The 26912-nt window shown below is 39.6% G+C and overlaps 1 protein-coding gene and 1 pseudogene across 2 annotated transcripts in view; one reads left to right on the top strand and one right to left on the bottom strand.

The window, feature by feature from the left end:
• Positions 1-26912, bottom strand: part of LHFPL6 (LHFPL tetraspan subfamily member 6) — a 277681-nt gene that overhangs the window by 142331 nt on the left and 108438 nt on the right. The gene's annotated exons all lie outside the window — the stretch shown is intronic.
• LOC308243288 (nuclear factor erythroid 2-related factor 3-like) lies at positions 249-26127 on the top strand (annotated as a pseudogene). Its single transcript has 2 exons — positions 249-324; positions 24687-26127. The product of its transcript is annotated as a nuclear factor erythroid 2-related factor 3-like (transcript).

Raw genomic sequence — 26912 nt, 5'->3', positions numbered from 1 at the left:
CATGGGAAAGCTGGTTGAGTGGAAGTACTACAACTAGAGAGGTAAAGAAGAAAGCACATTGAGACTGGTAGGCGGTGCGGAGGCACAGAATGGGCTGCTCTGGTACCCGGGTATGCCACTTTTTTAATTGGGAGGGAGATCACCTCTGCAGAGGCTGCTCAGAGGAGTGAGGAGTCCCAGCCCCACACCAGACCCCCAGCCTAGGGTCCCAGATCTGGGGAAAGAAGTCCCTATGGGCCGTAAGAACAATGGACTGTAAAAACCAGTGCAGGATGGGGCTGAGTGACATACAGGCTGCTGGAGACCCAACAGCTCCTTTAAAAGGTAGGTACCACGAACTGAATTTATAAGCTCTCACTTGCTCTGAGCTCCAGTGCTGGGCGAGGCTCTGGGGGACCCAGACACATACGGGGAAAAACTTAGGGCTGTCTCTGCATTGAGGCAGGAATTCAGGGGTGGCTTTCTCCCAGATGCAGGTGCTCACAGCAGTCATTGTTCCCGTGCTGGGACCTCCCTGGTGCTGGGCTGACTGGCAGCCATTTCTGGTGATTTCCTGAGACCCTGCCCCACCCAATTTACAACCCCACCCAAGCTGTGTGTAGAGGCTTTTGCATATGAATGGTCTGTCCTTTCTCAGCCTAAAACCTGTCAAACAGGCTGCAACTGGGTCAGAGAGCCCCAAACCTATCAATAAAATGCCCAAGGCCAGCACCAGCACCAGCCTGCCTTGCTTCACAGGTGGGCCTTGCATGGACACTTTCAAACCCGATATAAAGAGGAGGAATCTGAAGATCTCTCTGTAGCTCTCGCTGGGTGGCCTCAGGCAGTGGCTGACTTTGCACCTCCCTGGAGACACAAGAGCCAGTGTACCCAGTGGTCAGTGTGAGACCATACCAGATTACAACTCTTCACATCCATAAGTGACACACTCAAGGGGCAGACTCAGTGAGCACCAAAGCCCCACTGAAGCAAGTCCTGCCCCATAAGGGTGTCTCCGGCATAGCAGCTCTCCCACTGTAGTCGCAGCTGGTCCCCATAGCCAATTGGCTGGAGGTCAATTCCCCCACAGTAATACCAACAGCAAACAAAGCTCAACTACAACAAGATTGTGAACACAGCCTACAAAGGGGTACACCAAGAGTGTCCACCTCAGGTGATTGGGGAGGCTGAGCCACTGGGCTCTATAGGACACCTACTATACAAGGCCACTCTATTAACTCAAGGAGACTTAGCAGCTACCCAATACATAGAAGCAAACACAGGAAGCAGCCAAAATGCGGAGACAAAGAAACATGTCACAAATGAAAGAAATGGAAGAAAGCAAACTAATGGATATAGAGTTCAAAACCACAGTTATAAGGTTACTCAAGAATCTTCTAGAAACCTCCAAGGAACTTAGTGAGACCTTCAAGGATCTTAGTGAGAATGCCAAAAAAAAAAAAAAAAAAAAAAAAAAAAAAAAAAAAAAAGGAAAAGGACCAGTTAGAAATCAAGCATTAACTGACTGAAATAAAGAATAATATACAGGGATTCAACAGTAGACTAGAGGATCCTGAGAAACAAGTCAATGATTTGAAAGATGAGAAAGCAAAAAACATCCAACCAGAAGAGCAAAAACAATAAAAAAATATGAAGAGAGTGTAAGGAGCCTCTGGGACAACTTCAAGCATACCAACATCCGAATTATGGGGGTGCCAGAAGAAGAGAGAGGAAGATATTGAAAACCTATTTGAAGAAATAATGACAGAAAACTTCCACTACCTGGTGAAAGAAATAGACTTACAAGTCCAGGAAGCACAGAGATCCCCAAACAAAAGGAATCCAAAGAGGACCACACCAAGACACATCATAATTAAAATGCCAAGGGCAAAAGACAAAGAGAGAATCTTAAAAGCAGCAAGAGAAACACAGTTTAGTTACCTACAAGGGAATACCCGTATGACTGTCAGCTGATTTCTCAACAGAAACTATGCAGGCCAGAAGGGAGTGGTAAGAAATATTCAAAGTGATGAAAAAAAGAACCTATAACCAAGATTACTCTACCCAGCAAAACTATGATTTAGAATTGAAGGTCAGATAAAGAGCTTCACAGACAAGAAAAAGCTAAAGGAGTTCATCACCACCAAACCAGTATTATATGAAATGCTGAAGGGTATTCTTTAAGAAGAGGAGAAGAAGAAAAAGGTAAAGATAAAAAATTATGAACAACAAAGTGACAACAAATACATATCTATCAACAAATGAATCTAAAAATCAAGTCAGTAAAAAAATCTGATGAACAGAATAAACTGGTGAATGGCATAGAATCAGGGGCATGTAAATGGAACAGACTGACGATACTCAGAGGGAAGGGGATGTGGGGGGGTTCGGGAAGAGATTAGACAAAGATCTTATATGCACGTATGCATTACCTATGGACACAGACAGTAGGGTGGCAAGGGCTGGGGGGGTGGGAACCAGGTGGAGGGGAGCTATGACGGGAAAAAGAGGGACATCTGTAATAATCTCCACAATAAAGATAAAAAAAGAAAAGGAAAACAAAGGAAAAATAAACAAATGGGACTACATTAAAACAAAAGCTTCTGCACAGCAAAAGAAATAAACATCAAATTGAAAAGTGAACCCACTGTGTGGGAGAACATATTTGCCAATGATACATTTGATAAGGGGTTAATATACAAAGTATATAAAGTACTCATACAACTCAAGAAAAGAATGACAAACAACCCAGTCAAAAAAATGGGCAGAAGACCTAAATAGACATTTCTCCAAAGAGGACATACAAATGGCCAAGAGACATATGAAAATATGCTCAACGTCACAATTATTAGAGAGACACAAAAAGAACAATGAGGTACCACCTCACATCTGCCAGAATGGCTACCATCAATAAACCAACAAACCACAAGTGCTCGCAAGGATGTGGAGAAAGGGAAACCCTAGTACACTGTTGTTGGGAATGCAGATTGGTACAGCCACTATGGAAAACAGTGTGGAGTTTCCTAAAAAAGTTAAAAAAGGAACTGCCATTTAACCCAGTGATCCCACTTCTGGAAATATATCCTAAGAAGCCTGAAACACCAATCAGAAAGAATTTATGCATCCCTATGTTCATAGCAGTGTTACTTACAACAGCTAAGATCTGGAAACAACCCAAGTGCCCATCAGTAGATGAGTGGATCAAAAAGTTGTGGTACATTTACACAATGGAACACTATGAAGCTGTAAAAAAGAAGGATCTCTTACCCTTTGAGAGAGCATGGAGGGACCTGGAGAATATCATGCTAACTGAAATAAGTCAGCAGGGAAAGATAAGTATCATATGATCTCACTTATATATGGAATTTAATAAACAAAAAACCTGATGAACAAAATAGATCCAGAGACATGGGAACATGCAACAGACTGAGATCCTCCAAGGGAAGGGGTCGAGGGGAGGATTGAAGAGATCATCCAAAGAATTTATATGCATATATGCATAACCCAAGGACACATACAATAGTGGGCTGAAGGCCTGGGAGAGGATGGAAGGGGGAGGCGATAAGTCAATGGGGAAAAAAGGAGGACATCTGTAATACTTTCAACAATAAGCAAAAATTTATAACAAAATAAAAACAAAGAGGGGAAAAAATTAGGTATTGTAGTTAAAGAAATTTAATTGGCTTTGACCTTCAATAGCATTTATGCTTGTATCACCAATTTGGCACTTACCTGGCTTATGCCATTATTGTAGTTAGTAATAATAACAGTTTGTATTTTTTTGCTATGTTCTAAGTAAGCTATGTAAGGCACCTCACAATGTCTCTAGACTCACAACAGCCTTCCAAGCTAAGTATTATCATTCCTATTTTACTGATAAGAAATCAGACCCAGGAGTGTGTAACCTGCTCAAGGTTACAAAGTTCGTTGGGTTAGTGGCAGCATAACTGTTGAATGAAAGACCTCCAGACCCTCCCCATACAGCTTTCTCAGTGTCAAGTGTAGCTGTTTACAGGTCCTGTTCTCTTTCTTAGTGAAACTAAGTATCCAGTGGAGGGTAGTGGAGGAATCTTGAGCAGGACAAGGACCTGGAAGTGCCATTGCTCATTGTCTTCTGTGCCGTGCTCAATAAGTACTATTGATTGAGCCTCCAGTCTCCATTTTAGTAGAGGATTTTTGTTTGTTTTAGTGTTGTTTCTACAGAAAGGCCAGCTGCAGCAATGCAAGTGCTGTGTAGGAATAGTAGTGCTTTTGCTACCAACAAAAGTTGGTATAGTATAGACTGTTAGCTAATATTTTTTAAAATGCAGCCCTGCACTATCACTTATAAATGTGTAGCATACATACAAATCCATTCCATTTGCCTAGTGGGAGTAGTTGCTGGAGGGTAAACTGTATTACCCCCAGCGGTCAGGGTGGCTCGCTCCACCCTAAAGATAGATTTGTCAAGAAGAGAAGCATTGCAATCTGTTACTACGAGTGGAAGTGCAACCTCGCCAGCTTGAAAAGCAGGGATCACTTTGCTCCCCTATTATAGAATAGAAAGAAATGCTAACCTGTCAGAGTGTCTAACTTAAAAAGAGAAAACATTTTAGCTCCCCACTGGACTACTCTGCCTCAATGATTCAGAACAAGTTGGTAGCCATAGAAAAGATTGAAATTGTATCTTTGTTAATGAAAGATTACTAAAAGTTGGTTGAATATTCTTGATGATCCATTCAATGGTACTTAATCAGCACATGACAGAGACTCTCACACAAAATCTTTGGAGGCAGCCACAGCTTACACAGGGTCAATATTCAATTCAATGAACTGAATATTTGCCCTTTTTAGCCAAAGAAGGATATCTAGTTAACTCACTGATAAATAAAATGCCAGCTATTTGTTAGAAACTAAGCATATAATCCGAGAAGCTTTAACATCACACAGACAAAAAGGACCACTCTGAAAAAAGCTTTCTTCCAAAAATTGTTAAAAATGATAAATGGACCATCAGTCAGTTTGGAAAATATTATATGCCTCTACAACATTATTCAAGAAATAAAAAGAATAGAGATGTCTCAATTATCAAAACATTATAGTGCCTTTTTGGCTTAATTTTTAGTAGAGAAAAGAGTGATTTCTCCATTTTTAGTAGACAAAGGATTTTCAGCCTGACACTTTCCAGTCCTGATCTAGCTGCACTATTGGTTCCCTGGGCAAAGCACTTAAAGTTCTTGCATTTTAGTGTGTTCAACTGTGAAATAAGAAAGATAGTAACAATAACAAGACTCAACACCTACATACCTCATTGAAGTGTTTTATGAATTAATCATATTGGACTTTGAAAGCACTTTTATGCTTTAAAAGCATTCAACAACAGTTAGCAAATTTCCACATTAATTAATATATACGGTCCATAGAGTTGCATCAAAGGCTTTGCATGGTAAAGTGCATGCAGGTTACTTTATGGGCAAGACTTTACGTAACATAAAAAGAAAAAAAGATTCTTTATCTGCTTTAGCTATTTACCCCAGTTTAGTGAGAATTATAAACCTATCCAAGTGAAAGATGAGCCTTTGACAATTTTAATGAGATTCTGAGAACAGGAAATGGATAACTGATGAAGTGATTCTCCCTTTTATCCCAGCAGCTTGTTCTTTTTCCCACTCCCACCCTTAACACTATCACAATGACCTCTTCTCTCCCTCTCTATTGTATTAAGTCCTTCTTTCCCATCAAAGATGAAAAGTCTAAGGCAGATTCAGGTTAGATAAACTCTACTTCTATTATGTAGCCACATGAAGAAAATCTTCTCTACCAAATAAAGCCATAATTATGTCATGTTAGATGATGTAATAGATTGTTAATTGCAATTAATATATCCTGACACATGACCCCCATAAGACTGTCAGTATCTAGGACCTGTCCCTAGATTCCCACTTCCTGAAGAGTAACATGAGCTCTCAATAATAGAGCTCTCAGATCCAAGACCATGCAATGAATGGTGCTGATTACTTTTAAAACAGTCTTTAGATATTTATCATGGTGCAATTTTTCAAAAATAGTCACCAATACCTACTACTTAGACTAAACACTTGTGATTTCGTAGATATTGCTTCAGATTCCACGTCCTTCATTATGAATTTGGAAGATGCGCACAGAAACTTCCTTAATGGAAACCTGTTCAGTTGATGTGGCTCCTATGCCTTCCTTGATCTGTTGGCTTCACTTTTCCTTTTGCTGCAACTCTCATGCATGATCTGACCCAAATCATTTAAAGATTCCTGTCTCTCTTCTCTTATGAAAACATGTCTGCCAACAAAATGTTCACAGCTGATACGTTCTTTGCTGCAGAGGGTTTTGTGGTTGATGTTCATATCATAAGTAGTGTGCAAAAGTCATTGAACAATAACATTAGGACCTAAATGCTAACCATTGGAAGATCTAGGAAACTACTGCACAACCCTTGAGTAGTTGCTTTGCAAAACTGATAGTTTCTTCTATTTCATAAGCTAAAGAATGTCTTTGCTGGAGCAATGACCTGGAAGTCAGGGGATCTGAATTGTGGTCCCAGTGCTGCCCCAAAGCAGGAGCAGTGGGACCTTGGACAAGATACTTCAGTTCCCTAAGCTGATGTTTCTTCAAAAGGGTTGACCGTGATAATCTCTCAGCTCTCTATTGGCCTTAAAATATATGTATAATAATATGATTCCATGAATTTTCATATGCATGTTTATTTAAAAGCTATATAAAGGAATGAAGAAATCTGCTATGATTTGTTTATTTATTTATTTTTTGAATCGCTGACTCTGATTTTCTATACAACCTTTGGAGAGCTGAAATAAAGTATAAATTTCTATTTTGAGATCCACAAAAATGAAAACAAAAACAAAACAGTCCACATTAACAGGAAAGTAGCAAACATGAAATTAAAAGTAAGCACCAATTTAAATAAAATCCTAACTGCTGTTTCTGTCCCAGAAGCTGGAAAGCTAGAGACAAAAAATAAAGAAATAATAGCTAACAAAAAAGAAAGATATAATAATAGAATACAGAGGATCCTGTGGGGGATTTGGCTTCTCCTTCTACCCTTTTCCTTTTTATTCACTGATCCCAAAGGACACAAGAATTGTTTAGGCATATTTTTTTTATGCCCTCAATAAAGAGGACAGAGTTGCAATACAAGTACAAATGAAGTAGAGACTGAGTTCATTTACCTGGTAGGGAAACAAAGCAGGTTAGACAGGATCATAGACTCTGAGTGCATGAATTAATAAGGCTTATAGGATGCCCAAAAGAGAGACAGTCCTAGTTTTGCCAGTGGAAGGGTATTTCTCAGGTGTCTCAGTTTCTGTGTTAACTCCATTTTCACTCTGGAAAAATGATGCTGGGTGGCCGATTTGCTGAAGTGTTAAGGGAAAGGACACAGATACTGTAAGTAGTCAGTAATGCTGCAATTAGAGTTACTCATTCCTACTTATTTGGTTTTAGAAATTTTTGTTAATGTGATTCTTTTCAGTATTTAATGATCCCTGATTTCCCTGGAAATCCTATAAAAGATCAGTATCAAATCCCAGTATTTCCAATTATATCAGGCATATGAACAAAATATTAGCTCTCTAAAATGGAAAATAAACTCACTAGAATAAGGGTCACTCTGATATCTAATGCACTCAAATGGTGCCATTAAAATAAAGATAGAGACTACTGTGTGCCTCTAAATTTAGTCAACAAAAATTTGTGAGTCCTACCATGGCACATTTAAACTACTCTAAGACTTACATCCTGGAAGAGGTAAAAGAGGATGAGCAAGAAATACAATAAATGTTATGCCTAATGCCATGTGGGTGTTACAACTTTTGAGCCATAAGCAAAGAAAATAACTTCTGATTGGGGATTTAAAGAAAGATCCATGGTAGAGTTGACACTTGAAGTGATTCATAGTCGGGGCAATGAGGGACATTTCTGACAGATGGGTTAGCATAAAGGGTAACTCAGAGGCAAGAAAAAGCAGTTAAAGCTTGGAGCTAACTGAAGCCATAGATAAGTCCTCAAAGGGAGGTGGTGGAGGTGTTACAGAGGGCCTGCCCAAGGAGTCTGGATGTCATTTGGCAATGAAGAAATAGCTGAATAATGTGTGTGTGTGTGTGTTTAATTGAGGAGCCACAAGTTCATTCAACTCTCAGTGAATAAATAAATGAGTTAATGAATGAATGTATTATGTGTGTGCAATTTAGAGCTCACCATTTAAAGGAAAACTGAATTTAGGCAAATGTCTTAACAGGTGAAGATAGAAAATGATCTTCCTCTATAGCATCATTCCCTGGTTGCTCCAAATATCAAGATTCTAGAGTATATGAACTGAACAGCTGAAAGAATCGAAGTTTCACTTTCTTAGTGAAATTGTTAGTGTTATTTTTGCTCATGAGCTTTAAAAAAGCTAAAAGATTATGGGACCCTAACACCATCATACATTTAGTTTAATGTTTTTAGAAAATAATTTTCTGATTATAAAAGCAATATAAATTTCTTATAGAATCCTTAGAATGTATTAAAATAACAAAGAGAAAATAAAAGTTCCCTATAATTCTATAACCAAAGGTGTTTACAGTTAATATAGTGTAATATTTCCTTTATATCTTTTTTCTGTACCATATATATATAAACCTTTTTCAAAATTAGATAAATATTTATAACATAAACAATGTCAGCATTCTTCTAAAAATAATTTTAATAGCTGCATAAGAGCCTACCATCTGAAAATGCCATAATTTATATAACTATCGACAATTTGTATCAAGAAACTTAAACTATTTATAGTCTTGACCTAGTAACTCTGCTACTATGAAAATGTCTTAAGGAAATAATTCTCAAATTAATTCTTTAATCTTGTGCATTAAATAATTATTTACAATTGAGCAAGACTACTAAAAGGCTTTAACATCAAATAATGAAAGAATTATAAATTATGTTATATGAATATTATCTATAATAATAAAAGAATAATATGCTAATTAGACTGGACATCCTTCCAGATGAGCTTCCGGATGAAGCCAGGGCTGCAAAGAAAGCCCAGGTCCTGGGTGCCAGAGGAAGGCTGGTGCTGGCAGCCAGGGGAAGGAAGGCTTACTCTTGCACGAGTTTCGTGCATTGGGCCTCTAGTAAAATATAAAAGCTGTTTAATAAAATGTGAAATAAAATAGAAAATACCTATAAAAGTTAGTAAGAAACATAACATATCACATTAAATAAGTAATATAATCACCAGTTTTTAAACTAAAACCAAAACCTATGCATAGAAACAGGGGGGTGAGGGAGAGCAGGCCTGGGAAGCATATAGCAAAATGTTAACAGTGGTTCCTTGGCTGAGAAAATAAAAAATAATTATATTTGCTTCCATCCCAACATTTCCACATATCTAAAGTTCTATAGTACATATTATTGTCTGTTAGGGAGGCCATATAAGTGTAGTGGTGAAGACTATCGGGTGTTCTGATGCTGTCACTGCTGTCCTCAGGGAAGACATCATGGCCCATGGTGCTATCCAAGAACAACTCCCTGAGGTATTTAGGAGACCATGAGACAAGATTTTCCCTATTCCTATATAGAAATGCAAGTGTGATTTCTAATCAAACAGATTTAACAGGGAGGTTAGCACAGTGCATGTTCTGATCTGAGAGGAGCACAAGGACTTGGTGACTTTGCTTAAAACAGTAAGCTATAGTGATAGAATGTTAACTTCATTAAAAAGAAAAATCATTATGTTACCGTGTCAAATAGTCTCAGGTCTCATGTAGGGAATTCTGCAAAGAGTCCCTCATAACACCACTCAAATATACTGGGCATGTGGCATTTGTTTGTAGTCATGACCACAGTACTGAAACAACTACCCACGTGAAGAGGCAATAAGTGTGGCGAAAACACTTTGGTCTTAAAAGCTATTGTTACCACTTGCAGGACTATTACTAGTCCTAGCTATCTTTCAGTGCTACTCATAAGGAAGGCACTGTACCAAAATAAATGTTTTTCTGACTGAGACTAAGGGCATTCCTTTTCCAATTAACTAGTTCAGAATTTTCTATTTTTATTAACACTAATCATGTGGGCTAGACACAGGAAAGTCACTTATCATGAGACTATGAACTGTCATGCCATTACACTCCATATATCATCCTTAGGTATTAAGTTAGAACATGAAATGACTGCACTCCATTTTCCCATTTCACATTCATATTTGTTGGTAAAAGAAAGCAATGGAGAGCAGTTGAATTCAATCAACTTTCAGACTTAAAGGAAAATAGGCCTTTAGAAACAGATATTGAAGATCAAACAGGCAAAAGTCTATTTTCCAAGTACTTTCACTGTGTTGCCTCAAGACCTTGCAACATATTTTATTAACATAAAAATATATCTCAAGTTAATGGATCTCTTCAGAATTTAGGGTGTTGAGTCTCCCAGAACCTCTTTACAAAGCTGTATTCTCAGCTTAAAAGCTCTTACACTTTGACCTATGATTTTATTTAACAGGATTAAGTGAATCTAGTCATTCATATATGATAGTTCTCTTATAATTTTATTTTTTATAATAATACCTTTCATTTGTATTGCATTTTATATTTCTCAAAGCATTTGTTGAGTGATCAAAACATTTCACTTATGGACATAAAGAGAAATTACGCTCAAGGAGAAAAGATGGCAGCTGGCAGGACAGAGGTGAGGGAGAGGAAGTGAGTGAGTGAGGGTATGAAAGGAGAGTGTGTGGATGTGTGTGGTGTGTGTGTGAGTGAGTAAGGCACAGTTAAATCTTGCAGGAACAACAGGGACTGGCAGACCAGGCTCTCTTGGACAAGGAGAGACTACCACCGCTGTGAGCACTCACTGGACTGAGGGACTCCAGCATGGAGCCCACGCCATCTTGAAGGGGAGAACGGCCTTTTTTAGGAACTCATCAGTACCACCACCCAGACAGGACTTTGACACTGCCTGCGACCCAGCAGCCACTCCAGCAAAATTCTGCTACTCCAAAGGTGCACCGTTCCCGCAGCAGTAAGTGCATCTTCCCCCTCCCCAGTGGCAGAACTCCAGACACCACTTTCTTTCCATGTTTCCAGCCCTGCAGGCATCCAGGGCACACCACTCCATAGGCAGCACCTGAGAGCCACTGGGAGCCCCCGCTGGTGTGATTCTGTACAGACAAGGGCGCGCTGCCCCGCAGTACAAATTCTGAATTTCCTCTGCCTGAATAACTGCCCGCAGACACCCGAGCTGTGTAACTTCAGCGCCAGGGCCCCTCAAAGTGCATCAGAGCTCTGTGCCAGCAAACTCACCGCCGCAGATGCACACATTTCCAAAGGGCAGGCACCCTGAGCCCATATACCCACAGAGTCCTCTGGGGAGCTGCTTTGAGCCCCTGCTGGGTGTGATTCTGTACAGACAAGGATGCATTGCCCCACAGTAGAAATTCTGATCTTCTTCCTCCTGAATAACTGCCCATGTACACCCCAGCTGCTTAACTTCAGCGTCAGGGCCCCTCAAAGAGCGTCAGAGCTCTGTGCAGGCAAATGCAGCACGCATTTCCAACGGACAGGCACCCTGAACCCATCTATCCACAGGGTGCTTGTGGGAGCTGCTATGAGTCCTTGCTGGGTGTGTACGTGGACAAACAGGGATGCACTCCCCTGGCAGTAGAAATTCTGAATTCACTCATCCTGGATACCTCCACACAGATGCCTCAATTATGCAGCTTCAGTGCCAGGGCCCGTCTGAGTACTTCAGTGCCCCTCGCTGGCAAACACACTGCGGGTGCCCCTGTGATCCTCCACTGGAAGTGTGTGCATATCCACCACAGATGCAGCAGCAAAAGCTGAGTCTGCCCACCCCACAACTATAGAACTCTGGACACCACAGTCATGCCATTCTAGAACGCAGGCCTCCTGAGACCCATCACGCCAACAGACGGTTCCTGGGTGCCACTGTGAGTCCCCACTGGACACATGCCATTTCAATCAAGGGTGCAAGACAGCAAAAATTGGGACACCCCCCTCCATGGCTGCTGACTTCTAGACAACGCAGTTGTACCTTTCCAGCTCACAGGCCTACATCAAGAGAACCCAAATTGTTCAAGGAGGGAGCTACACTAGACCACCAAGCCCAGGAGACCAGAGAGATCACACCAGTAGCACCATCCCCAAAAGAACCTGAGTATCAAACCAATTGGATCTACAATTAAAACATTACAGGAAAACATGGGAAAACAAAAAAGCAATCCCCAAAGGAAAGAAAAAGAGGAATCACCAGAAGGGGAGTTAAATGACATTGAGGCTAGCAGCATATCAGAGAAAGAATTCAGAGTAATGGTTATAAGGATGTTTAAACAGCTGGATGACAAATACACAAAACTCAATGACAAATACACACAATTCAATAAGAACTATAAGGAGCTGAATGAGAATGTCACCAACATGAAAAGGAACCAAGAGGAGATGAAGAACAACATAGCTGCAATAAAGAACACGATGGAAGGCTTAAACAGTAGACTAGAAGAGGCTGAGGACCACATCAGCGAATGAGAAGACAAGGTAGGAAAAAACACACAAACACAGGAGCAACTGGAAAGAAGGCTTAAAAAGCAAGAGGAGAGCCTAAGGGAGCTTTGGGACAACACAAAACTAAACAACATTCACATAATAGGAGTACCAGAATGAGAGGAAGAGAAGCAAGGAATTAAAAACCTGTTTGAAGAAATAATGACAGAAAACTTCCCTCATATTGGCAAGAAAAAAACTATGCAAGTCCAAGGAGTACATAGAGTCCCAAACAAGTTGAACCCCAAAAGACCGACACCAAGACACATAATTAAATTGGCAAACACCAACGACAAAGTAAGAATCTTAAAGGCTGCCAGAGAGAGACAGAAAGTTACCTACAAGGGATCTCCTATTTGAATATCAACTGATTTCTCAACAGAAACACACCAAGCCAGAAGGGAATGGAATGAAATATACAAAGTGATGCAAAGAAAGGGATTGAATCCAAGAATACTATACCCAGCAAGGCTATCATTCAAAATTGAAAGTGGAATCAGGAGCTTCACAGACAAAAAAGGACTGAGGGAGTTTGTTAGCACCAAACCAGCAATGCAAGAAATGCTGAAGGGTCTGCTGTAAAAAGAAGAAATAGGAAGTGAAGAAGGAACACAGGGGTAAAGAATAAAAATGGCAGCAAACAAGTACCTATCAATAATAACTTTAAATGCAAATGGATTAAATGCCCCAATCAAAAGACATAGAGTAACTGAGTGGATAAGAAAACATGACCCATATATCTGCTGTCTACAGGAAATCCACCTCAGAAAAAAAGATGCACACAGACTGATGGTGAAGAGATGGAAAAGGTTTTTCAGGCAAATGGAAATGAAAAAAAAAAAACTGGAGTAGCAATACTTATATCTGACAAATTAGATCTCAAAGTGAAGGACATAAAAAGAGATAAGGAAGGCCACTTCATAATACTAAAGGAAGCAATCCAACAAGAAGAAATAACTCTGGTAAACATATATGCACCCAACACTAGAGCACCCAAATACATAAAAAAAAAAAAAAACTCCTGGAGGATTACAAGGGAGAAATTGACAGCAATACAATCATAGTAGGGGACTTTCATACCCCACTATCACCATTGGAAAAATCCTTTAAACAAAAAATCAGCAAAGAAACATCAATCCTAAATGACTCACTAGACCAGATGGAATTAATTGACATGTTCAGACCATTTCAACCCAAAGCCACAGAATATACATTCTTCTCAAGTGCACATGGGTCATTTTCTAAGATAAACCATATATTGGGGCACAGGCAAAGTCTCTTCAAATTCAAGAAGATAGAAATCATATCAAGCATCTTCTCAGATCACAATGGCAAAAAACTGGAAATCAACTACAATAAAAACAATCCAAAAAAATCAAACAAATGGAGACTAAATAGCATGCGATTAAACAATGACTGGGTTACCAGAGAGATCAAGGAAGAAATAAAAAACATCATGGCAACAAACGACAATGAAAACACAACAATCCAAAATCTATGGGACACAGCGAAAGCAGTCTTGAGAGGGAAGTTCATAACTCTACATGCCTACTGCAAAAAACAAGAAACAATGGTAATAAATTACCTAACCCTACAACTCAAAGAGTTAGAAAGAGAGCAACAAGAGAAGCCCAGTGTAAGCAGAAGGAAGGAAATAATAAAGATCAGAGCAGAGATAAATGACATTGAGACCAAAAAAAACAATACAAAAGATTAATGAAACCAAGAACTGATTCTTTGAAAGGATAAACAAGATTGATGAACCTCTAGCCAGGCTTACCAAGAAGCAAAGAGAGAGGACCCAAATAAACAAAATCAGAAATGAAAGAGGAGAAATAACAACAGACCCCACCGAAATACAAAGATTGTTAAAAAATACTATGAGCAACTCTATTCCAAAAAACTGGACAACCTGGAGGAAATGGACATATTCCTAGAAAAATACAACCTTCCAGAACTCAATCAGGAAGAATGTAAACATCTCAATAGGGCAATAACTATGGAAGAAATTGAAGCAGTCATCAAAAAGCTTCCAGCAAACAAAAGCCCAGGGCCAGACAGCTTCACAGGGGAGTTTTACCGAACATTCAAGGAAGAACTAAACCTATTTTCCTCAGACTATTCCAAAAAAATTTAAGAGGAAGGAACACTTCCAAGGTCTTTCTATGAAGCCAGCATCACCCTAATACCAAAACCAGATAAAGACAACACAATGAGAGAGAATTACAGGCCAATATCCCTCATGAACATAGATGCCAAAATCCTCAACAAAATTCTAGCAAATCAGATCCAGCAATACATCAGAAAGATCATACACCATGACCAAGTAGGATTTATCCTGGGGATGCAAGGATGGTACAATATCTGCAAGTCAATAAATGTGATACAACACATAAACAAATTGAGAGATAAAAATCACATAGCCATGTCAATAGATGCAGAAAAAGCATTTGACAATATCAATTGATGCAGAAAAAGCATTTGACAATATCAATTGATGCAGAAAAAGCATTTGACAAAATCCAACACCCTTTCTTGATAAAAACTCTCAGCAAGGTAGGAATAGAAGGATCATACCTCAACATAATAAAAGCCATATATGATAAACCCACAGCCAACATCATCCTCAATGGGCAAAAACTAAAACCATTTCTCCTAAAAACAGGAACAAGACAGGGATGCCCACTCTCACCACTCCTGTTCAACATAATACTGCAAGTATTAGCCATTGCAATTAGACAAGGGGAAGAAATAAAAGGCATCCAAATTGGAAAAGAAGAAGTAAAGCTGTCCTTATATGCAGAGGACATGATATTGTACATAAAAAACCCAAAAGACTCCATCAAAAAACTATTAGACTTAATAAATGAATTCGGCAATGTAGCAGGATACAAAATTAACGCCAAGAAATCTATGGCATTTCTATATACCAATAATGAACTTACAGAAAGAGAGACTAAAAAAGCAATCCCATTTACCATCGCACCAAAAAAATTAAGATACCTAGGAATAAACTTAACCAAGGATGTAAAAGACCTATAAGCGGAAAACTACAGGACACTGAAAAAAGAGATAGAGGAAGACGTAAACAGATGGAAGAACATACCATGTTCATGGATTGGTAGAATCAACATCATCAAAATGTCCATACTACCCAAAGCAATCTATAGATTCAATGCACTCCCCATTAAAATGCCAACGGCATATTTCACAGATCTAGAAAGAACTCTCCAAAAATTCATCTGGAATTAAAAAAGACCCTGAATAGCCACAGCAATCCTGAGAAAGAAGAACAAAGTAGGTGGGATCTCAATACCAGATTACAAGCTGTATTACAAAGCTACTGTTCTCAAAACAGCCTGGTACTGGCACAAGAACAGACATATAGACCAATGGAATAGAATAGAGAACCCAGATATTGACCCAAGCCACTATGCTCAATTAATATTTGACAAAGGAGGCATGAACATACAATGGAGTCAAGACAGTCTCTTCAATAAATGGTGTTGGGATAATTGGACAGATACATGCAAAAAAATGAAGCTAGATCACCAACTTACACCATACACAAAAATAAACTCAAAATGGGTAAAGGACTTAAACATAAGATGGGAAACCATAAACATACTAGAGGAATCCACATGCAGAGAAATCTCAGACATATGCTGAAGCAGTTTCTTCACCGATACCACTTCTACGGCAATGGAAGCTAAAGACAAAATAAACAAATGGGACTACATCAAAATAAAAAGCGTTTGCACAGCAAAAGAAACCATCAACAAAACAACAAGAAAGCACACTGTATGGGAGAACATATTTGCAAATGTTATCACTGATAAAGGTTTAATCTCCAACATCTACAGGGAACTTATACAACTTAATAAAAGGAAGATAAATGATCCAATAAAAAAATGGGCAACGGACCTAAATAGAATCTTTTCGAAAGAAGACAGAAGGAAGGCCAAGAGGCATATGAAAACAAGCTCAAAGTCACTAATTATCCAAGAGATGCAAATCAAAACGACAATGTGGTACCATCTCACACCTGTCAGAATGGCAATCATCAACAAATCAACAAATGATAAGTGCTGGGGAAGTTGTGGGGAAAAAGGAACCCTCGTGCACTGCTGGTGGGAATGCAGACTGGTGCAGCCACTGTGGAGAACAAAAAACTAAAAATGGAACTCCCATTTGACCCAGTAATCCCACTTCTAGGAATATATCCCAAGAAAGCAGAAACACCAATCAGAAAGGATATATGCACCCCTAAGTTCATAGCAGCACAATTCACCATAGCTAAGATTTGGAAACAGCCTAAATGCCCATCAGCAGATGAGTGGATTAGAAAACTATGGTACATCTACACAATGGAATACTATGCTGCTATAAAAAAGAACGAATTCTTACCATTTGCAGCAGCATGGATGGACCTGGAGAGCATTATGTTAAGTGAAATAAGCCAGGCAATGAAAGAAAAATACCCCATGATCTCACTCATTTATGGAAAATAAAGAACATTATAACCTGATGAACAAAACGATAGACACAGAGGCAATAAAGCACCGAACAGACTGTCAAATTACAGCGTGAAGGCTGGGGAGTGTTGGTGAGGGGTGGGGAAAGAGATCAACCAAAGGACTTGTATGCATGCATATAAGCACAGCCAATGGACACAAGACACGGGGGGGTGGAATGAGGGCATGCGACAGGGGGAAGGGAAGGCTGGGAGAAGGTCTATGGGGGGAATAAAGGAGATATATGTACTACTATATGTAATACTTTAAACAATAAAATAAAATTTTAAAAAAAGAAATTATGCTCATTTTAGAAGTTAGGACTAAAGAGAGAAGAGTTGTGGTACTACAAGAAGCAAGGATGCATCTCCTTTCAACAATCATATTGGGATATGTTTATATGGTCACTCCATGACCCAAATATTATAAATTGCTTACTGCCTTTCAAAACTGCTGGGCATCAAATTAATATATATAATGTGTCAACTAAGTGCCAGGCAAGAAGCTTGGGCTGAGATATGAGGAGCTTGTAAATGTAATTCAGAATTTTTTTTGGTAACTCACCAGGTTATACTGTTACATAGCCAATGTTAAGACCAGTAGTGCTGTGGAAAGAGTTCAGGCTTCAGGAACCCAACTGACCTGGAATTAAAATACTGGATCAATTGCTTACCAGCTAGGTGATCTTGGGAATTATTTTACTTTTCTGAGCTTCAGTTTCTTCATCTAAAGCCAATGAAGAAAACCTCTCAGGGCAAAAGTATAGGTAAAATAAGATAATGACTATAAAGTGGTTGGTACATGATACATATCCTATCTCAGTGGTCGGCAAACTCATTAGTCAACAGAGCCAAATATCAATAGTACAAAGATTGAAATTTCTTTTGAGAGCCGAAAACTGACTTCTGGCATGGGCCACGAAGTTTCAATCGCACTGTACGTGCGCGCCCGCACGTGGTATTTTGTGGAAGAGCCACACTCAAGGGGCCAAAGAGCCGCATGTGGCTGGCTAGCCATGGTTTGCCAACCACTGTCCTATCTAATAAAGAGGGAATATGCTAATTGACCATCACTCCGTCACAAAGATGGCTGCACCCACAGCTGAGGCCAAGTTCTCATAAGGAGCAATCAGCAGGAACCTGGGGCTACGCCCTCCCTCGCCCCTGTGGGGCTTGACAGGGGACCTCAGGCCACACCCCCAGCCCCAGCACTGAGCTAGGGGACCTGAGGCTGTGCCCCCTGCCTGGCTGGGCTTGATAGGGGACCTCAGGCCATGCCCCCCACCCACTGGGGCTTGACGGGGGACCTCAAGGTGCACCCCCAGTGCTGGGTCGGAGGAACTCAGGCCACGCCCCCCACCCTGGAACCAGGCCAGGGGACCTCAGACCGCATCCCCCACCCGGCGGGGCTTGACAGGGGACCTCAGGCAACGCCCTCCATCCTGGCACTGCCAGGGGACCTGAGTCTATGCCCCCTGCCTGGCAGGGCTTGACAATGGTGGGACTGGCCAGGTCTGGATCTAGCCCAATGGGGGGGTGGGGCGGCCGGGTCTGGGTCTCACGTGATTTTGAGGTGCATGTGGGTGGGTGGGTGGGTGGGGACTTGACTCTGGGTCCCATGGTGTGCTCCAGTCTCTGACAGGAGGAAGGTTTTCATATACATTTTACTAATTTTCTTTCATTTCTGACACTTCTATTATAGAGAAAGAGCAAATAGCAATATTAAATTATTTTCTCTAATTAATCCCCTTTTAATGTGCATGAATTTTGTGCACTGGGTCACTAGTTTAATGAATAATAACTCTATGGAAAGGGGAGAGTAGAGGGAAAGAGATAAAGATGGAGAGCTCAGCCAACTCAATTCCTTGATACCTTGATAAGACTAGCATTATGAAATGTGATATAACAGACCCTAAAGAAGGCTCTTTCAGAACCACCACTTTAAAACACATGTGTGCAGTGGCATTTACACCTCCCAAATGCAGAGAAAGACCAACTGTCTGAATGACAAAGAAAAACACTGCTCCTGCACAAAACAGACTGGGTAACTCACCAGTAGAGAACATATCAAAGAGCGTATCTTCATGAGTCTAGATTGAATATAATCACCACAGGAAGGCAGGCAATCTGTTATTAATGAAAAGGCTAATTATATTCCATTTTAGAAAACAGTTGCCCTGTTGGCTACCATAGAGATCCAGATGTCACTCATTCCACAGGCATTTCCAATGACAGGACAGCGTGAAATAGGGTTATTACTTCCCAGGAAACCCTGAGTGTAGCGCAGTCCACAGAAGCAAAGGCCATAGCATTGCCAGCATTTCTGGTGTGCAGGCTGCAGGTGGCCACAGAAAACCTCTGTACTAACTGAAATCCTAACACTCCCCAATCTAAAATTCAAAGGCCTATCTCAAGTCTAACTGCTGGCTTTAAATTGCAGAGCCAGAAAAATTGAACAACTAACCTTCAGGGGGAAGTATGAATTTAGTGATAGATCGTCATCATCTTGACAAGTAAACTACTTTCCAAATCTACTAATGGGCTTTAATCCAAACTCCCACTTACTGAAGTATCCTCAAAAGGCAGACTGGGTCATGATGTCAGGATTTATGGTAATGTGGAGCAAAAGTGAGGTAGGAAATTGGTGATCACTAAACCACAAGGGCTTCAGTTACTGGCACTGACTGAGACTATGGAGAAGAAAAGGTCAAGGTGAGAGAGGTCTGAAAGAGCTGAGTTTATTCTAGATACATGGGCTCTACTAACTTCACCATGATCAAGGAAGAGAAATTAAGAGAGAACACTCCTATTTACAGGAACTGTACCAAATTCCTGGTAAAGAATTTCATGTCATCCCGAGAGATATTCTCATGCTACAGTTGCATGAGGAACAAACCTCTTAGGAGAGCAAAGGGTACATTTTCAGAAATCTTGGTTCAAATTTACTAGCGTAAGTTACTTCTCTTGTGCAATTAGATGTCGTTCATTTGGGACTATTAAGTTTTTAATATTTTTATAGGAGTCAATCAGTGATAAGACTTTCTGCTTTGATTTCATATTTAATCTTCTGATATAATGACAACAATCCCAAAAATGGAGGAGAAGCACCCAGCTGTTTAACTTAGGGCTTATTTTCTCCACTCTCTTTATAGTGTTGAGAGTGCCAGAGATGATAGTAATAACATCTGATTTGACTTGAGTGGCAATCTTTTCAATTTAATAACTCTGATGTCATCTTCTCTTTCTGTGAAGTTTAATTCCCACTCATACCATAATTAATACTCTAGTGAAAACACTGCCTGATTTTAGTGCTCATACACAAAGCTTTGCTCTTGTAAAGCTTTGCTCTTCTCAGCTACAGTGAAAGCTTCTTCAGTGAACCAGGATAAATCAACCCCACCTAGAGTTTTATCAATTATAAACCATTGAACATTTCCATTTTACTCTGAAACTTTGATTAACCTATGGCGCGTTTAACATTTTAGTATCACTTTATTTTCCAAATGTTTTTAGAGATTCTTCTCAAACCATTCCACAGCAGGTAGGTAGTCTGGTTCTTAATTAAAACCTACAGAGGAAAAGTGACTTTCCCAAGATCAGAGTTATCTATTGTCCAATTAAGAATGAGCTGAAAACTGTGTTTCTCAGTCAAACGCTTCATTAAGATAAAGAGCATTTATAAGCACCTACCCTGTGGGGTCAACCTAGCTAATAGGGGTTAGTCATGTTCCAAAGTTTTGCACATTTTCCATCTACATATAGACAGGGGGTATCAGGATATTTTTAATTTTAGAAAGCCACCTTTCCTCCTGAGATTTATTTATTTCAAGGGTTAAAATGAAGGAGAGAAAATCAGTAGAGAATGAAATTCTGAGAAATTAGAGTGTGAGGCTATGGTTAGGAAGTCCAAAACAGAGCCTGGCTCTCAATGCTTATAGCTAGCTACATTGGGAGGGATACACAAGCCCTAAAATATCTAGTTTAACAAAGGAAACAGAAAGGCACAGAAGCCCTGCCAACTTTGTGCTAAGAATTCAAGGATGAAGGATACAGGGAGCAAATGTCTGAAGTTTATATCTCAGGCTGTAGGATGGACAGTGCCTCCTGGATCTCTCACTAGCAACTCCAAAACCTCCCGTGGTGAAATGTGAGGCTCGCAGTTTCTTCAAACTTAACTTCACCATGACTATTAAGTGCACAAACCAATATCTTTCCTATACTCCAAGCATGACAATGAGGAATGTTTCTTTGAAAACTCAGGGTAATTATTTCTTTACAATGGTGGTTGAAGTTTGTCCTCACTGGTTATGCAGAAATGACTCCAAGTCAGGCCTTCATCAGTCTGTACCTGGATCTGGGCAACAGCCTCTTTGCTTATCTTCTTTTCTCTATTCTTCCTCACTTCAATGTTTTTGCAACCCAGGACTTAGGCACCCCTTTCCAATACCTACACTTCCAGGTATTGGAAAGTACAGTGAGTGGAACCACCCCACTCTCACTTTCAGTCCAGGAGGTTCAGGTGTCAATGGCTCTATTCACCCCCTTCCAAGAGAGACATGGATCTGGTCTAGCATATCTAAACCCAAAGCTCAATTCTAAGACATCCCCTGGGTTTCTGAGAAGTTTATGTAGGCCTGAAGCTTATGGTTTCCAGATTTTTGTCATAAGAAGGGTATCTCCCTGAGAAAGGAGCTCTGATACAGAGATGGCAAGAAGGGGAGAATCCACAGCAGGCCCAAAGACTTGAACTTCAGTGAAATGAGCCAATAAATTCTTTTTAGTTCCTTGAAGCTGAAATGATCCTGGCTGATACAAATCACACACACTTCTGACATGACATTTTTACTTGAAAGCTTGTCTAATGTGCTGTTTTGCTCAGGATTTTCACACTGTTTCCTCAAAATCCAAACTGGTCCATTCTTTCTTTCCAAATTCTCCTCTTTACAATTTGGTCCCTTTATCTCTAGATGTGCCAGTTTCTCTCTCCCTTGACCCCCCAGTCCTGACACAGTGCTGCCCTCAAAATCCCTTATCATCTCCTTTTGCAAAATATATATATATATATATATATATATATATATATATATATATATTTTGCATATTTAAATGCTGTTTTTAAAACTCATCCAAATTCTTCATTCTACTTCTCATAGGCACTTTTTCATTTCCTATATTCCATTAGTATGCACCTGTCAAGGCTCAGGGCAGGCTGTCCCCAAATATCCCATAATGGCATATTGATTACTTTGAATTAAAATTACTTGATAAGCAGCCAGTGCAAGAAGGACACATTGACCCTCCCTTATCTCCTTAAATGCAGAAAATAAATATCCCCTGTGAAAGATGCCCTCCTTGCTCCAAGGGGGTTAGAGTTAGAGAATCCAAGGCCAAAAAGCCTGTATAAACAAGCTTTGTCACTCTTTACTAATTTATTACCACAAGCCCTATGTCTGTTTAGATTCTTTAATAACATGCAGCCAAACATAAGCTTCTTTGTCCAGTCCCTTAATCACAAACTTATTGTTTCATTTTCTAAAAAGTATAATACGCTGGCTGGTTCATCATTTCTCCCTGAACATCATTTATGTCTTCCATGTACATGAATTAAATTGGTTTTCTCTGGTCTTGTGTCAATTTTACTATTGGTTCAGCCATAAGAACTCAAGAGGAGTTGGGGGTTGGTGGAACTTCCTCTTCCCTGACACACCTGATGATAGGTTAATGTGATTTTCTCAACTAATTACTTAGTTTCCTTAATTAAATTATAAATGTCATAAGACCCATGAATTGTATAATGAGTGTTCTCAAAACTTTTAAAATTTATGATTCTCTTTTTGAAAACTAAAAATTTCGATACCTATTTTAATATTAACTGAAATTTCAAAACAAATTAAACATGGTTACCAAAACCAAGCTCAACATTTGGTATAATACTCAATATGCATTTTTAAACTCAAGTTGGCCAATAAATTTAGATTATGTCCTCAAGACCAGTATTTCTCAAACTCAGGTGAATACCAGAATCACCTGAAAAGCTAAGGAAAACTCAGATTCCTGGGTCTTACCTCCAGAGCTTGTTTTTCAGTACATCTAGGGCAGGTTGTAAGAATGTGTACTTCCAAAGTGATGCTGATGCTCTGGGTTGAGGACCAGTTTGAAACCATTGCCCTGGAAGCATGTCCCTTCTCTCTACCCTATTTTCCAGAAGAGCACGATCATTGAGGTCTAGATACAGCACTCCATCTCTGCCTTTCTATGACCATGAAAAGTTATAATATGAGGCAATAGAGCACAAGGCTCTAAGTATGAATTCTGTGGTCACACAGAATAGGTTACTATTCTAGATCTTCCATGTTGCTGGATGGCCTTGATTAGGCAAATTTCTTACTCTCCCTAAGCTTCCATTCCCTAATATATAGCATGACGCAATAATAAACTTACATACATCACAGATAAGGATTAAAAGTGAATTGCTTCTCACAATGTTCAGCACATAATAAGTGCTCAGTAAATTCTGTTATTACTGGTTAGCAACAGGAAGTCAATAGTCTTCTGATTTGCAGTCCAGGATTCTTTCAACTCAGCCACAATATCTCATTTATGAAGATACCTTTCATTATAGTACTGACCTCTAATATTATCCTTTTCAATGTCTCATTCTATTACTCTGTTATATTACAATGTTTAAGACTGCCTTCATTTGAACAACCCATATTTATTTCATTATATCAGAAAATGATTTTTTTCCTTCAGCCTAATTCAATTAAAACTCAAATTTTAGAAAGTTTGTGCATTAAAACAAATTGGACACTGGGCTAAAATAGCCTCATTTCCTCTCCCCCAGACAATTATGAATAGTTTTCCTACAAAATATATTAAGGCCTCCCATAGGCTCTATCTAGGAAATTCTCAACCATATTACCACCATGAAGGATGATTAATTGGGCATTTCACAAAAACACAAAAGCAGGAGGAGAACATGGTTAATTGTTTACTACTCTCTTTCATTTACCTACATGAAGAGTGCAAACTGGGTGGGACTTTACTCTTACTGTGGTCATGGAGTTTCTGAAGAGGCATCAACCATGTGCTTAAAAGCTTAAGTGAATCAGGGCAGAGAAGCATGATGCTAAGGAAAGCAGGAACCAAGAACTAAGAAGCAATTAACATTTTTTTCATGCTTCACTATAATTAGTCAGATCAAAGGGGACCTGGGCTTACAGCTTTCACCAGGCCCATATGACTTTCTGAGAAGTGAACAAACAGCCTTGCATCAGGACTAATTGTTTACAGGCAGAATTTGTTTTCTTGTAAATCACTTCCTTGTGAATTCTTTACCAGTTATTTCCAGTTAAAGTGCTGCCCTTGAGATAATTTGCATAGGAGTGTTTGCTGCATGTTGTAGATTGCTCATGAACACCTCAAAACAACCCTGAAAGGTAGGCATTTTAGCTCCAGGTGATATGACTTGAACCAAGGAGTTCTTTGGTCATTGGGGAGGAGAAAGGCACAGGAGAAACCTAAACCTATGGCTCAAGTACCTTATTCCAGCTGATGGATGTAAGAGTGAGGAGAATGAGGTACTAAGAGCTATGGGTCGCAGTTCCCAGTAGGAGGAAAATGAGCAGTGTCAGCCCAGAAGCGAAAGTCACCACAGCAGAAGAATGAAGATGAAAATACAATCACAGATAAACCTGAGTTGGAGGCAGAAAAAAACACTGAATCTATAAATGAGAGACATCTAACTGGTCTGACACATCTGTCTCCTTGGAAGACTCATTTCAGTTGTTTTCATCACAGCTGGAAAGCTGTGGAGCACCTCACTGGGAGATACTCCTGTTCAGGAAGTATCAAAGATGGCATGAATTCTTTAGCACTTTAAAGGATAATTTTAGCCAGGCTGTAAGTCAAGGTGTGCACCTCCACGAGGCCATGTTGCTGTGTCCTGACAATACATTTAGAAGAGGTCCAGTAGCAAGGACGCCACAGCCAAAAGAATCATTTCTGCAGTTAAATTCTCCTACCACCACTCCTGAACTCACCCATCCTACAACTAAGTTGACAGGATTTCTTCCACTTGTTTACCATCAGATGGAAGGCAGAAGCCAAGATCTTGTATATGACCTTGATAATAATATATTTGGTGAGATAAAGTTAGTGTCTTTGGCTACACAAGAAGGTTTTGCTCCAATGGAAGTCTCTTGTTTTTTTTGAAGAACTGGATACTGATTCTGGGCTTTTCTTAAATCCAAGCCACAGCAGCACCTCTGTTACCAAGTCTAATTCCTCTATGTGTGAAGAAGATGCTATAGGTTCTAAAAAGTGACTTCGAATCCCTTTCCCATCATGCTTTAGAAGGGGCGGTAGGAGGCTACTACTCAGAGCCCAGTAAGCTTTGTCACATGGATCGTAGGAGTGATTCTGGTTTTCCTGGGGACATATTCCATAACCACACTTACCACTTACAGCCAGGTGCACTAGAATCCACTTCTGAATCTTTTTCATGCCCTGGGAAGTCACAGATAAAAAGGAGTAGGTAGATACCTCAATGACACAGACAGAAACTTAAGCTATGATGAATGCTGTGCTGAAACTCTGCACATCCTCTTTTTCTATAGATGAAACTGTCTGGGTGCCTATTGATTCTTTCAACAGCATGCTAAGGAGGTACTACCTGACAGATTCACAAGTGTCACTTATCTATGATACTAGACAAAAAGGAATAAATAAAGTTGCTGCTCAGAACTGTCTTAAGCACAAATGGAACATAATTGATTCTAGAATATGATATATGTAACTTGCAAACAAAGAAAGAAACCCTCAAGAGAGAGGGAGCCCAGTGTAATAAAACAGAAACTGCATAACATTTGCATAATATTTTTAGTAGGTTAAGAGATGATGAAGATAGGCCAGTCAAACCAATATGCTCTTCAATGCAGCCATGACTAAAGTGTTTTGATTGTACCCAAGGAACTGGTGACCTCAGGCCACAGGCCACAGCAAGGAAACCCAAAAGGAAGAGAAAAAGTGAGAGAAGAAATTGAAGATGGATTCCATTACTATGTATAAAGTAGTAATGTTCAGAAGATGATGTATGGATCACAAACCATAGAAACTGCTTTAATATTAGCTCAAGTGTTATATAAGCATCTATACTGCTACTTGAATCACTCAGGTAAGGCTATATTTTGAAGCTTACATGGACAGAAGTTCAGGACTTCAGGATCAGACTTGTGGGAAATCCTGGGAAAGCCACAACTTTTTGTGAAGTCCTTCTGCATTATATGCACAATCCATAAACATGTACAAAAAATAGGCCGGCATGAAAACTTGATATGACTATCCAGTCACTTCGGTAACCATTTTTTTTTTTTTTTTTTTTTTTAGTAAGATGGTCACTTCAAAGAGAGCAAACACTGGATATAATTATTTTAAAAAGTATTTCAGGTTTTATGACTTGAAATGCAAGCTGGTCTTAACATGTCTATTGATGTGTCTGTTCCAAGCACCTAGAACAGTGGTCAGCAAACTGTGGCTCGTGAGCCACTTGCGGCTCTTTGGCCCCTTGAGTGTGGCTCTTCCACAAAATACCACGTGCAGGCGCACATGTACAGTGCGATTGAAACTTTGTGGCCCATGCGCAGAAGTCAGTTTTCAGCTCTCAAAAGAAATTTCAATCGTCGTACTGTAGATATTTGGCTCTGTTGACTAATGAGTTTGCCAACCACTGACCTAAAACATTCTCATTTAGTTTATTCAGTCTAAAGTATATAGTGAGCTTTTTCAAAAGCTATTTTATTTTAATCTTTATGAATACTTAAATTCATAAAGTATTTCTCTGTGGGAATAAATTT

This window comes from Plecotus auritus (genome assembly GCF_963455305.1).
Source record: "Plecotus auritus genome assembly, chromosome: 3".
Taxonomy (NCBI): domain Eukaryota; kingdom Metazoa; phylum Chordata; class Mammalia; order Chiroptera; family Vespertilionidae; genus Plecotus; species Plecotus auritus.
The sequence above is the reverse complement of the archived record's forward strand: the minus strand, read 5'-3'. Positions and strand labels throughout refer to the sequence as shown.